Source organism: Equus quagga, chromosome 14 (assembly GCF_021613505.1).
Source record: "Equus quagga isolate Etosha38 chromosome 14, UCLA_HA_Equagga_1.0, whole genome shotgun sequence".
NCBI classification, from domain to species: domain Eukaryota; kingdom Metazoa; phylum Chordata; class Mammalia; order Perissodactyla; family Equidae; genus Equus; species Equus quagga.
In genome coordinates, this window is record NC_060280.1 from 21,164,490 (window position 1) to 21,178,719 (window position 14,230).

The window sequence follows — 14,230 nt, forward strand, 5'->3', positions numbered from 1 at the left end:
TAAATAATCTCTACAGGCAAGTTCTACAGATTTACAAATCCTTTATGCATGCATTTTCTTTTAATTTTGTACATATAATTAACAACTAAGGAAAAACTCACCTAAAGATCTTTAACTTTAACAATGCTTCACAATCTATTTTGATTTCTTTTAATTTGGGCGCATACATAAGTAGTATTTACATATTTGTAATCATATTGTACATCATTTTGTAATTTCTGATTTCAATTAATGTCATCAGCAGACTATTTCCCAATCTCCTGAGTAATCCTCATAACTGAAATGCTGGATGGAATGTATATCGAACTCTTAGTATGGCATTCATAGGGTTTCCTAATCTATCCCTGATTACTTTTCTAAGCGTATCTCCCTATCTATGCTTCCTTGCAACATTTGTGCTTTTAAGAATTATGTTAACACGACACTGAAATTTTCTCCTCAGTGTTATTTATTTTAATTTTCATAGAAAGACAATTTTATGCTGATACTATTATTTCAGTCTTAAGGTTTTAAACATTTACCATAAATGATAAATATCAGTACCAAATGTGTTCAAAATGTCTTATTTCTTGAAAATTTAAAAATTTCTCACTTTACAATAAGAAAGCATTTAATATTTCTAATGGTGGGACTTAGTTCTTTGACTGAATTGTGAGTATAATGAAGCAATAATTGAAAATATACAGATCGTTAAAGAAAGTAATCTATCTCTTTTTTGATCTTCATGAGTGCACTTAAAGTACTCTAAATGACAGACATCTTACTGCTATTGGTGTTAGCTCTATCATTGAAAATCTGTTTTTAATCTTATCAATTGATCCCCCATGAGTATAATGGTACAAATGCATCTCCTTTCTATATAAAAACTTTGAAATATTTGAATATAGCTAGCATGTTTCCACTGCCTTCCCTATTCTAAAATTAAGTATCCATAGTTCTTTTGGCCATTTCACCTGTGGTATGCTTTTCGGATCCCTCACAATTCTTCTTCAAAGCCTCTGAACATACTCTGGTCTGAGGAATGGGGCCAGGCACCGAGCAGCATTTGTACTGTTTGCCTTCTTACTCAAGCAGAGTTCAGTGGGGTCAACCCTGTTTTCATTGTTCACGTTGTGTGAACTTCAATCTGTGCTGACAGCAGAGTCATGGAGACTGGGGACAGAAAACTCAGATCCTGGGCCACCACCAGACAGCTGTTTTAACTTGCACAATACACTTATCTCTCTGACTCTCAGCTTTTTCATTCATAAAATGGGAATAATTGTCCCTACAGTGTAGCTTTGTAGTGAGATGAAAAGAAATTATATCTATAAAGTACTCAAAGGTGTTTGGTCATATGTAAGTGCTAAGCAACTATTTTTCATAAAGTAAAAATGAAGTGTTGATAGATTTTCAATTATTTAATTTTTGATGAGACGTATAATATAATTTTTCTTTCAACACGTCAGGAGATTTTCACCACAAATTCAAAAAGTCAGGAAGTATAGTAGCTGATACTTTCTTAGCTCTGAACCATGCCATTCAGATGCATAATACGACAGCTGATTTTCGCCCTCCTCTTCCTCTCCACTGCCACCTAGAGTTCTCTCTAGAGCTCTTCCTTTTGACATTCAATTCGTGATTGTCCACCTGAGTCAGGGACTCTGATTCTCACCTATTCTTTCCCTCAGTGCATGGGTCACTTTTGATGATGAATAGGGAGCATAGATGAGCCTCATTCAACCTGAATATCAGGTGGTTTCTTCCTGATTTCCTTTTCAGACTTCCAGTTACACAAACTTAGCAGTGGCTTTGGCTGCTGCAGACCATCCACACTGCTCGGTGGGCTACTGGGCAGCCTGGTTTGGGTGCCCATAATGACCATTCTGCATTGCATCTCTCCCTGAGACCACAGTTTCCACAGGGGTCAAGAGCTAAGGTTGGTGAGAGAGTTTCCTTTACTTTTAATTTCTTATTGAACAAATACAATTTTAAATTATGTGAACAAAATCCATGAATATTGCACTCACCTTTCAGAATCAGACTTATTGATTTTGAATTCCAAAGAGAACTTTATAAAGTAGATATTTTCCACTGAGTTTTATTAAGTAGTCGTGGACTGAATACTCCACAATGTAAACCATTGAAACCTGGGTCAAAGAACGTAGCTACATATATGCTGTGAGAATGAGGGTGAGTGTCTTTGTGTGTGTGGTGGGAGGCAAAGGAAGGCTCTAATAGAACATGCCAAACCCCCTAGGGCTGTTTTTGCTTGCCCCTTTGAGAAAAAAGTTCTTAGTTTCTTGTACAGAAATGACTTATGGAGCCAGGTGATTCATTAAGGCCAGGTTACTCTTCCCAAAGGGACATCTATATATTATGGTGTCCTTTGGCATTCCTTCTCCCTTGTTTAATGAAAGTGAGAGAGTTCTTGATTTTCTAGAAGCATGTCTAGCTTTTGGAACAATTAGCCTATCTGCTTGATTGGTGTCAATATGATGATATCAGGGTCGATTAAAATAACCTTTGAGTCAAATTGAAAAGAAGCACTAGAGTTGAAGAAGGGAATGGTAAGGAAATAAATTATTACTTTGACTTAGGGACTAGTTAGCTGCAGAAAAATATTAAAATGATTAATCCTGGAATTCAGTATACACAGGATTTTCCCCTGTTTATGTGTCTTGAAATTCTTTTCTTCCCACCTCTCAACAGAAAAATTCAAGAGTCTTTCCTGAGGCATCTAAGCACCCACATCCCATTGAGGCAGCAGGTTACCATTAGGATCCATAATTCCTACAGCTCTTTTAACAAGCTCTGGTGAGTAAAGGCATCTCAAAGTGATTTATTTTCCTATTCCCAACTGTCGTCTTCCACTCTCAAGTTCTGCTCAGGGCTGAATTCCTTTACATCTTGCACCATTCATTTGTCCCATACCCATTCTAGGATTATCTGGCCCTACACGGGAATATGTCCTTCAGGCTAACCATCAAAATTTTTTTTTGCAATATATAAACTTCCTCACTTCATCAGTCCTATTCAAAAGTACTTAAATTGTTATCAAGAAGCAGAGTAGATTGAAAACCAGAATAAGAACTAGGTTCCAGGGGCTGACCCAATGGCACAGTGGTTAAGTTCTCACATTCCACTTCTTGGCGGCCCAGGGTTCACCGGTTCAGATCCTGGGTGTGGGCATGGCACCACTTGGCAAGCCATGCTGTGGCAGGCATCCCACATATAAAGTAGAGGAAGATGGGCATGGATGTTAGCTCAGGGCCAGTCTTCCTCAGCAAAAAGAGGAGGATTGGCAGTAGTTAGCTCAGTGCTAATCTTCCCCCCCCCAAAAGAAAAGAAGAAGAAGAAGCAGGTTCCAAATCTGCAGAATTATGTATGTCAGTAAATTTACATCCTGCTCAATTCTTCATCAACATTAAATTGAATTATTAGTCTTTTTGGAAGGGGGAGTGTCCAGCGCTTCATAAGCACCAAGAAGTTAAGAGTACATCCATCATTCACTTAATTGTTGATTTATTCAGCCCATCAACCAACCTAACTGAGTCTATGCTCACCAAAGCACAAAACTAAACAGAACGAACTCCAACCCAGATGGAATTTATCACCCAGTATCATCAGTAGTACAGTGAAAGCATGTAGAAGCTGCTTCAGAAATAGGAGAAAGAATGACTAACTTTGCATCTACGGGGTCAGATAGGGAAGGAGGCATAAAGAGAAGCTTCATGTGCTAACAAACGGTGTAGAGGTATATTTCCAAGGATCCTGTTGGAAGCTTTGTCCAGAGACTTGGACAAAGATCTATGGGAATAGAACGTCGGCTGGAGAGGAGGACCAAAATCAATGTCAGTAGGGCTCTAATTCCATCTCTGTAGACAAAACAGACCCTTCAACTGAGGACATCAGGTAGTGAGGAGAAAGCCATGGAGTAATGTAAGTAAGCAGAAACAAATCACAGTCCACTGTTACTCAAAATGTACTCCATGGACTGGTGCTAGTTGGCAAACAATTATCAGTCCGTGATGCAATAAGGATAGAAGTTGACAGTAACCATTTACACACTTTCAAACTAATTTGAAAAAAGCAATTTAAGTTCATTGAATCTAACAATAAAAAAGTGATTTTATATATATATATTTTTTTAATTTTTTTTTAAAGATTGGCACCTGAGCTAACATCTGTTGCCAATCCCTTTTTTTTTTCTTCTTCTTCTTCTTCTCCCCAAAGCCCCAGTACATAGTTGTGTAGTCTAGTCGTGAGTGCCTCTGGTTGTGCTATGTGGGATGCCACCTCAGCATGGCCTGATAAGCGATGCCATGTCCGCACCAGGGATCCAAACCAGTGAAACCCTGGGCTGCCAAAGCAGAGCGTGCAAACTTAATCACTCGGCCATGGGGCCAGCCCGAGTTTGTATTTTTCTATATTAGTTTCTCTTGTTTAATATTTTAGGTAATCCTAGTTTTATTATCTTTCTAAAAATTATCGATCCATGGAGGCTTGGAAGAAATGGTGCTTTATTTAAATAATTTGTAAAACAGATGTGGCCCTTGTAAACAAAAGAATTGGATTCAGCTTGAGGTGTATGGAAAATTGTTTAACTTCTTGAGACTCAATTTCATGATCTGTAAAACGGGGTTAATAATTCCTATCTCATATGCTGGTCATAAGATTTAAATGAGATCACATATAGTTATGTGGAAAAGTTAAAGTTATTGATGTGTCTCAAACATGTGACAAATGGAGCCAACTGCCTCAGTTTGTTGACTCTGGTAGGTCACATTCATCGAGTTGAGAGGAGTTCTATTACCTTTTAAAAATTATTCTATTTCATCCTTAGTCCCAAACATTTCCTCCTTTGAGATTTATGACATTCCAACGATGGCACCTCCTGTCTGCCTCATTGATCTCCCTCCCTCTCCTCATTCCCTGAGAACTTTACCACCTGTATCACAGTTTTCTTCTCCATCTCTGTCTTTGTCATCAGCAAGTTCAACTTCTCACCACTTGAGTATCTCAGCTGATAAACTAACCTCAAATTTCCTCTACTTTCTTGACTCCAATAAGTTTCATTCATCCACAGTCTAGTTAGGAAACCCTCTATCATATTCATACCCTAAATCTCAATAATTTTCAGTTCTGTTCCACCATTTAAGTATAAATATATAAAAATAAAAATATGATGTTAAAGCCTTATCAGTGAAAGGCCAACAAAAACAAGCATATAATCCAACAAAATCAAGTTTATTGGCTCAATGCATTGAGGGAGGGCTCTCCAAAGGACCATCACATGCCTCTCAACCATGGAGAGAAGCAGATGGCTTCTGAAAGCTTTGTATTCTTATCCAAGGATTCTGAGGAGGGGCTAGGGGTTGCAGGGATCAGTTCTGGGCTGGTTTCTGTTTCTGAGGTGAGATTAGGAGAGATTAGTAAACCAGGATTGAACACTGTCATGAGATGATGCCAGTTTCACAATTGGGTATCTCCAGCAATAGGTGAGAGCAGCACCTCAGACCTGGGTGCATTATTGGTAAGAATACAGTAGTCACTAAAAAATTAGATCGTTATGGCATTTTTACATCTGCTGCATAAACTTGGAAGAAACAATGTTTTCCATTAACTTTGTAGCTATGTTATTTTCTGTCTGTCCTCCCAACCTCATAAATGACAAGGATGTTTTTGCTTTTCAGTCCTAACAAGTTATGTCATTCCAGAAAATATGTACTTCTTATTATTTACTGAATTTATTGAAATAAAATTGTCATCTTATCCATTTTTAACCATATTAATATCTGCACAATGTGTAGTTATACCCTCCTTTGCATGTCTTATTTTTATTAATATTTTTAGCTTTTTCTTGATTAATATTCTGATGGCCTTTTCAATTTTATTAATCTGTTCAAAGAGTGAAATTACAGGCTTCTTTCTTTATTTTCTCTATGGGGCATATTTTCTATTTCCTTGCTTGATGGTTTTCATTTTTTCTAACTTATTTGTTATTCCTTTTCGAGCTTCTTGAGATGGAATCTTATAGCTTTGTTTTCAGTCTTTCCTTGAGGTTAGTTTCCAACACTTCATCTTGAGTATGGGACTTATTTCACTTTTTTTTTAATGTGCTAGTAATTTTGAATGATGTCATGGATATTGTGAAGGATAGGATATGGAGAGTCTGGATTGTGTTACATTCCTCTCAAACATACCCATTGTGTGAATGTACCACAGTTTCTTTACCTGTTCATTCAATGATGGGCATTTGAGGGCTTTGTAGTTTTGGGCAATTATAAATAAAGCTTCTATAAATATCTCCAAACAAGTCTTTGTGTGGACATGTGCTTTCATTTCTCTTGGATAAAAACCTAGGATTAGAATTGCTGGATGTTACGGTTAGGGCACATTTAACTTTTTAAGACATTGCAAAACTATTTTCAAAATGGCTGTACCATTTTGCATTCCCACCAGCACTGTATTGAGTTCTGTTAGCTCTGTGTGAACTTAACCACTATGCCACCAGCCTGGCCCCCTCTAGTCACTTTTAAAAATTGATTTTTAAAAATTTTCTACAATCATTTGCAAATGAACACTGTCTTTTCTTTCCTTAAAATTTTTGTTGTATTTTTATTTTTCTGTTACTAGCCAGTACCCATAACACAGTGTTAAAAAGGGGAGTGGGATGCACATCCTAATCTTGTTCCTGATCTTTGGAGCAAAGCATTAAACTAATGTTGTACTTAATAGTGAAAGATTAAAATACTAAAATACTAATGAAAGAAATCAAAGATCTCAGTAAGGAGAGAGGAATATCATGACTGTGGATTTGATAACTGAATATAACGAAGATATCAATTCTCCCCAAATTGATCTATTGCTTTAATGCAACTCTTATCAAAATCCCAGCATGATTCTTTATAGTTATAGACAATCTGATTCTAGAATTTATATGGAAAGCAGAGGAATAGCTAAAATTAATTTTTTTAAAAAACAATCACACAGCCTGACTTTACGACTTGCTACATATCAACAGTAATCAAGACAGTGTGATATTGGTTTGGGGGTAAACCATAGGTCAACGGAAGAGAATAGAGAATTCAGAAATAGGCCCAGATGAGTGCAGCCAATTGATTTTAAACAAAGATACAAAAAAAAAAAACCTCAATGGAGAAAGAATAGTCTTTTCAACAAATGGTTTTGGAATAATTGGACTTTCATAGGCACAAACAAACAAAGAAACCTCAACTTAAACATCACAGCTTATACAAAAATTAACTCAAAATGGATCATAGATCAAAATGTAAAGTATAAGACTTCCAGAAGAAAATGTAGAAGAATTATTCCTGACTAGAGTTAGGGAAGCGCTCTTAGACAACACCAAAAGCTCAATGCATAAATGAAAAGATTAAGAAATTGGACAGTATCAAAATGCAAATTAAAAGCATAAATAGACACCACTACACACCCATTAATAGGCTAAATTTAAAGAAAACCAATAATACCAAATGTTGGCAAGATTTTAGAAAAATTGAAACTCTCAAAATAGCAAGTAGGATTGTAAAACAATAGAGTCATTTTGGAAAATGGTTTGAAAATTTAAAAATGAAAACTGTGTCTCCCAGCAATTCCATCCCGAAGTGTTTGCCTAAGACAAATGGAAAATCACATCCACACAGAAATGACTTCACTGTTCATAGCAGCTTCATTCACATTGGCCCAAAACTGGAAACATCCCCCACCAACCGCTGAGTGGATTAAAATAAGTGATATAGTTCACTGCTGGTGGCAGTGCAAACTGGTGCAGCCCCTATGGAAAGCAGTATGGAGTATCCTCAGAAAATTAAGGATAGATCTACCGTATGATCCAGCTATTCCACTGCTGGGTATTTATCCAAAGAACTTGAAAACACAAAGGCATAAAGATACTTGCACCCCTATGTTCATTGCGGCATTATTCTCAATAGCCAAGACTTGGAAGCAACCTAGGTGCCCATCAAGGGACGAATGGATAAAGAAGATGTGGTATTTATACACGATGGGCTACTACTCAGCCATAAGAAATGATGAAATCCGGCCATTTGTGACAACATGGATGGACCTTGAGGGTATTATGCTGAGTGAAATAAGTCAGAGGGAGAAAGTCAAATACCATATGATCTCACTCATAAGTAGAAGATAAAAACGACAAAAAAAAAAAACAACACATAGCATTGGAGATTGGACTGGTGGTTACCATCGGGAAGGGGTGAGAGGGAGGGCAAAAGGGGTGATTAGGCACACATGTGAGGGGATGCACTGTAATAAGTGTTTGGGTGGTGAACATGGTATAATGTATCCAGAATTCAAAATATGATGTACATCCGAAAAAAAATTAAAAATAAAATAAAAAAATAAGTGGTATATCTGCGTGATGATATATTATTCGCCAGTAAAAACAAACAAACTGATGATACATACATTATTAATGAATCAAAATAATTATGCAGAAAGGAGTCAGATGCAATAGTGTACATGCTATGTGATTCTCACTTTATAAATTTACCAAAAAAGGAAATTAATCTCTATTGCCAAAAAGCAAATCCGTAGTTGCCTGTGACTGGGGGAAGAGAGAAAAACAGGTTGCAGAGGTTCAGAAGTAATGATCGGAAGGTAATTGAAATGCTCTTTTGCTTGATTGTGATTGTGGTTTCATAGTTGTATAAAATAGACAAAAGGCTCAAATTGTATAATTTAAATGGATGTTTTATTATACTTTGGAATAGTTTTTTTAAAACTCTAAAGCCTGCAGTTTGAATATATAGGATCTTCTTGTGTGATGGCATTGATCTTCATCTTGATTAGTGTGTTGGTTACATGAGTGGATACATTGGTCAAAACTGCTCAAACTGTATACCTAAGATATATGCGTTTTACTATACGTAAGTGTACTTCAATAAATAAAGTAGCATAAAATTTTAAACGTTCTCTTTCTGGCATCTTAGTGGGGTTTGGGGAGGAAGCAAAATTTGATGCTTGTATTTAATTCATCAACTTTATCCAGAAGTTCCTAGTTCCACACAGGTTTTAGAATTGATTTGTATATTTTCTAAAAAATTCAATTGGAATTTTATCTAGAATTACCTGAGTGTTAGAGATTAGTATAAGTAGAATTGACATTTTTATTATGTTGAGTTTCTTAACCCGGGGCATGGTGTGTCTCATTTTGTTTGCGCCCTTTTTTTTTGGTTCTTGTATTAGTTTTCTATTACTGCATAGAAGATTACCATTTAGCAGCCTAAAACACACACACACATATATTGTATACACAAATATTTTTCATTTCTAGTGTACTTTATTCTTTCATATACATTCAAATAACAGCCTGGAATTATTTCTTACAGCTTATCACTTTCCTTTAGCTTTTTATTGAAGTTCAGGTCTACAGACAACAAATTTTCCCAAATTGGTTTATCTGAAAATACCTTCAATTTTCCTTCCTTTTAAAAAGATAGTTTTATAGTTATAAAATTCTTTCTTGAAAGTTTATTTTCCCTTTTACACCTTTGAATATTTCATTCCAATAGATTCTGGCCTCCACGTTTTCTGATGAGAAATCAGCCATCAGTCACATCACTGTTCCCTGTGTATAATGCGTTCTTTTTCTTGTGTTACTTTCAGGATTTACTTTTTACTGTGGTTTTTAGCACTTAGCTATTATGTTCACAACTATATGTGTGAGTGTGTGTGTGTGTTTATCTTGCTTCGCATTCACTGAGTTTTTAGATTTCTAAGTTAATGTTTTTGGGGTTTTTTTAAACCAGATTTGGGAACTTCATAATTAACTTGTCAAATATTTCTATGGCCTTTTGCTCTCTCTTCATCTCTGAGACATTTTTCTTCCTTAGGTACTTGATTATTTTATGTTATTGTAAAATTTTTAAAGTCATTTTCTAATTGCTTGTTACTGGTGTATAGAAAAATAACTTATTTTTACATTGACTTTGTTTCCCTCAATCTTAAGATTTCTTTAATTCTGATCATTTATCTGCACTTTCTTATTTTCTACATAAAGAATCACTTCATATGACTTTATTTCTATATATCCAATCATTGTGCCTTTATTTCTTTTTCTTGCCATAGTACACTGGCTGGTGCCATTCATACCAGGAGGAATAGAAATGCTAATAATAGGCATCTCTTACTTGCTCTCAGACACAAAGGGAAATCTTTTGCAGTTTCAAATATAAATAGGTCTTCCTTAGATCAAGTATTTTTTCTTCTATTCCACTTTTGCTAAGATTTTTAAAGCATAACTGGATGTTGAAAATTACCAGTCTTTTCTGAATCTATATACCATCATGTTTTTATTTTTTAATCTACTATGTTTAGAATTCAATTTATTGCTTTTCTAATGTTAAATACACATTTCATTCCTAGAATGAACCCAGCTTTTTCTTAACGTATTATTCTTTTCACATATTGCTGATTAAGTTTACTAATTTTTTTTAAGAATTTTTCATCTATGCTCATTAAAGGTGGCCTATAATTTCTTTCTTTCTTGTCCTTCTTGAGTGTTAATATCAGGATTCCAGGTGTCATTTTGACTTCGTGTACCCTCTTTTCCATTGTTTCAGGGAGTTTGTGTAACACTGGAATTACTTCATACTTGAATGTCTTTAATATTTGGCAGGACTTATCAAGGGAATCATTCATATGTCCTTTTTCTTTGTGGGAAGATTTTTATATATTAATAAATTTATTTAATGGTTAAATGATTCTTCAGTTACTTTTTCTGTTTTAGTTAGTTTTGATTACTATTATTCTAGGAATACCGTTTTATCTAAGTTATCAAAATTTTGCATAGAATTATTCATAATTACTCTATAGTCTTATCAATAGCTGCAAAATCTGTAGTTATATCCCAGTTTACCTTCTTTATATTGGCTATTTATACATTTTTAAATTTTTCTTGATAAGTCCAATAAAAATCACTATTAAAAACACATATTTGGCATTGGTGGTCTTAATTGCACGTTGATTTTGTATTTGATTAATTTCTGCTGGTAATTGTATAATTCTTTTCCTTCTACAACCATGGTTTTATATTACTATTCTTTCCTACATATTGAAATAAATGCAAATGTTATTCATTTTTAGCCTTTTTGTCTTTTCTAGTATTTCTATTATAAGTTTTCTTCTAAGAAATTATGTACCTGCAGCACAAGGTTTTATATGTTTATTATTCCATTTTTTTCTAATTTATATTTGATTTTTGATCCCTAGTTATTTAATAGTATATTAATTCATTTCCAAATAAATGGATGTTTTTCTAATTATCTGTTATCGCTTTCTAGCTTTATTGCACTGTATTTAGAAACGATACTTGTTAAAATGAAAATTGTTAAAACTAATTGAGACTTGCCTTATTTCCTGCTCAATTTTAAAAAATATACTATTTCATAAAAAATAACGTATTTTCTGCAGTTGGTTGCTGTGTTCTAAATATGTTCTGTATGTGTTTAGTGTTGTCAATTTCGTGGTTCAGATTTTGCACATAATGCTACTTAAGAAAATGATAAAATCAATTATGAAAAAGTCAATTATTAACTTTTTCATTTGGTTTAGCAGAGATGAGTTTTAGACTTTTCCCAAGCTGTTAAATTTTTTTATTGACTAAGAGAATTAGAACGTGCCAATAACATTTATGTACAAATGCCAAATAATTCCTATAAAAACCATCAAGTCCAACCAAGAAAATAATTTTTGTTAAGCTTATGTTTTCATCATAGGCTCACTAAGATTTAGGCATGTAATTTGGCAAAGGACTTGACAATTTTGCCCAGAAAAACCCCCAAAGGATTCCAAAGTCTATAGTAGCACCTCTTTTAAAAAAATCCAAAGGTGTTTCATAATTTCTCTGAGAACCCTATATGTGGCATGCAGGGTAGGCAATTCATTTCTCAAATACCCCCACACAGGGTCCTTATGTTCTGCCTGTGATCCAGTACAGAATCATAAACGGTGCATTTGCTCGGAATTCTCTGTGGAGATGACACGGCAGTTAAGATCTCAGATGATGTGTGTCATCCTCTTTACAGAGAAAGGTTAGCAAAAATCCTTTGACTTCTCCAAGGACAAATTGACTTTTGTGAACTTTCTATTTCCCCTAAATTCTGAAAAATGGAATGTCAGCTGTGTCAAATGTAACATTGCATATAATAAAAACAACTCTTTAATTATAAAATGCATCTAGACAGGGATGACAGTGTATGAAATATATTCTATTTCATGCTTTGAGTGCAGTGATTCTGATAACTGGAAACAATGCTTGTGGGGACCCTGGAACTATACCTAACAATATTACAAGATGCATTAGTTTCAATTATGGCCATGAGGCTCCCAAGCTAGGACGTGCTTCTTCTGTCTCTTGGGATCCAGTGCAAAAACCTGTGAGGATTATGCTCCCCACAGAGAAATGCCTGAAATAACAGCTGCTGCGGTGAATTTTTCAGTTATGAAGTTCTATATTATTGTTTTGCATACTTTGGTCATTATTTTTGGTTTTCTGTGATTGTATGCATTTTCTGAAATTGTCCTTTATCTTTTTAAACCAAGTAATATTATAGTCTGTGTCTATTAACTCCCGTATCTTAAATCTTAGTGGTTCTGTTTCTATTGTCTGTTGTTTCCACTGGATCCCACATTTGATATTTTGTTTCCTTTTGTGCTAGTCCTTATTTCTCACTGGGTGCTGGTTATTGCGTTTGAATAATTATTGGTAGGAATAATTGAGGCTTGAGTTGTTTGTTTGCTTATGCAGTTCACCCTGAGGCACCACCTGTCCAAGGCTTGAGACTCTCTAGATCTTCAGGGTGGCACACCTGGGCAAGACTTGGTCATTCCAAGTTTCCTCTTATCCTGAGGATATACGTGAGGCGTATCAGTCAGAATTCTCACCTGGACCTGGGGTAGGTTTGGACATAGCCTTCTCTCATTTCAGAAGAACACTAAATCCACAGCTTGGGATGGGAACTCTTCCTCTGGCTTGTCAAATGCTCTCGTGGCAAAAGCATTTTTGAATGTCAGGTCTACTTCCCTGGTTGTCACAGTTTCTGGTGAGGGAATTTCTTATTCTCCTGTAAGCTCTAATGTGAAATTTAAGACACAGTTAACATTTTATCATTTGTTCTAGTTGTGCTCACCATGAGACTGATTAAAATTACCAAGCCTGCCATAGGTAAATTATATGGTTGTGAGTTGAAGATTAGACTTGCACAAATGTACACAGGAAACACCATATCAGACAGGAAGTGTCCTCATCTCCTGCATCCTGGCTGAGATGTTATCTTCCCGGTGAGACAGCACTGACACTCCCCGCCCCTGGCATGTTAATCTCCATTACTCTGCTCTGCTTTTTCTTTCTCCACAGCACGTATCCCCTTCAAATAGTCTGTATCACTAACTTGTTAGTTTTATTGTCTCTCTGATGCTATAAGATAAATTCCATGAAGGCAGATTTATTGGATGCTTGTTACCTATATTCCCAATAGCCCAGGACAATCCCTAGAATACAAGAATCATTCAATATAATTTTTGAAGGTATGAAAGAAGAAATGAATGAATTAGTGATAGATGGCCTATGAGTCTGTCAGCAAAAATATAAAATTTGTGTCTGAAACACTAAAGAGGGGACAGGAAAGGTAAATAAACATGGTTGTCGTCATATAGAGATTGATTAACCTTCTCCAATGGGCAGTCACTCAGGAGAGAGACAATCCAGTTCCTTCCCAATTCCTGAGCAGGATGTGGGCCTGACCATGAACGAGTTACTCCAAGAGTTTGTTCCACTCAGTCCCTGAGGAGTTCAGGAACCCTGTTCATTCCCACAGAGAAGTCACCTGTTTTAATCTGACAGAATTCACAGGTCAGAAGGGACATCTATCCTGCTCTGAGGACCCCCTATATGGTGACTAGAGCCAGAGAACAGGTACACAGGCCAGAATTTTATGGATCCACAAAGCCCATCCTCAGCAGATAACCTTCCTGCAAGAAAACCATCTCCACTGATTTTCTATCTGGCTCCACTTTATCATTTCCTCTATACATTCAGTACATTCAGTTGTATAATTACTCAGTTGTAATGATAATTGTCACACTTATTACAGGGTAAACTAGTGTTGAAAAAATGAACACTGTCTTAAAGGTTTGGGGGTAAAATATCCTTAATTTATGGCAGAGAACAGCTATGGAACAAAAAATAGGAATAAAAGTTTTAAAA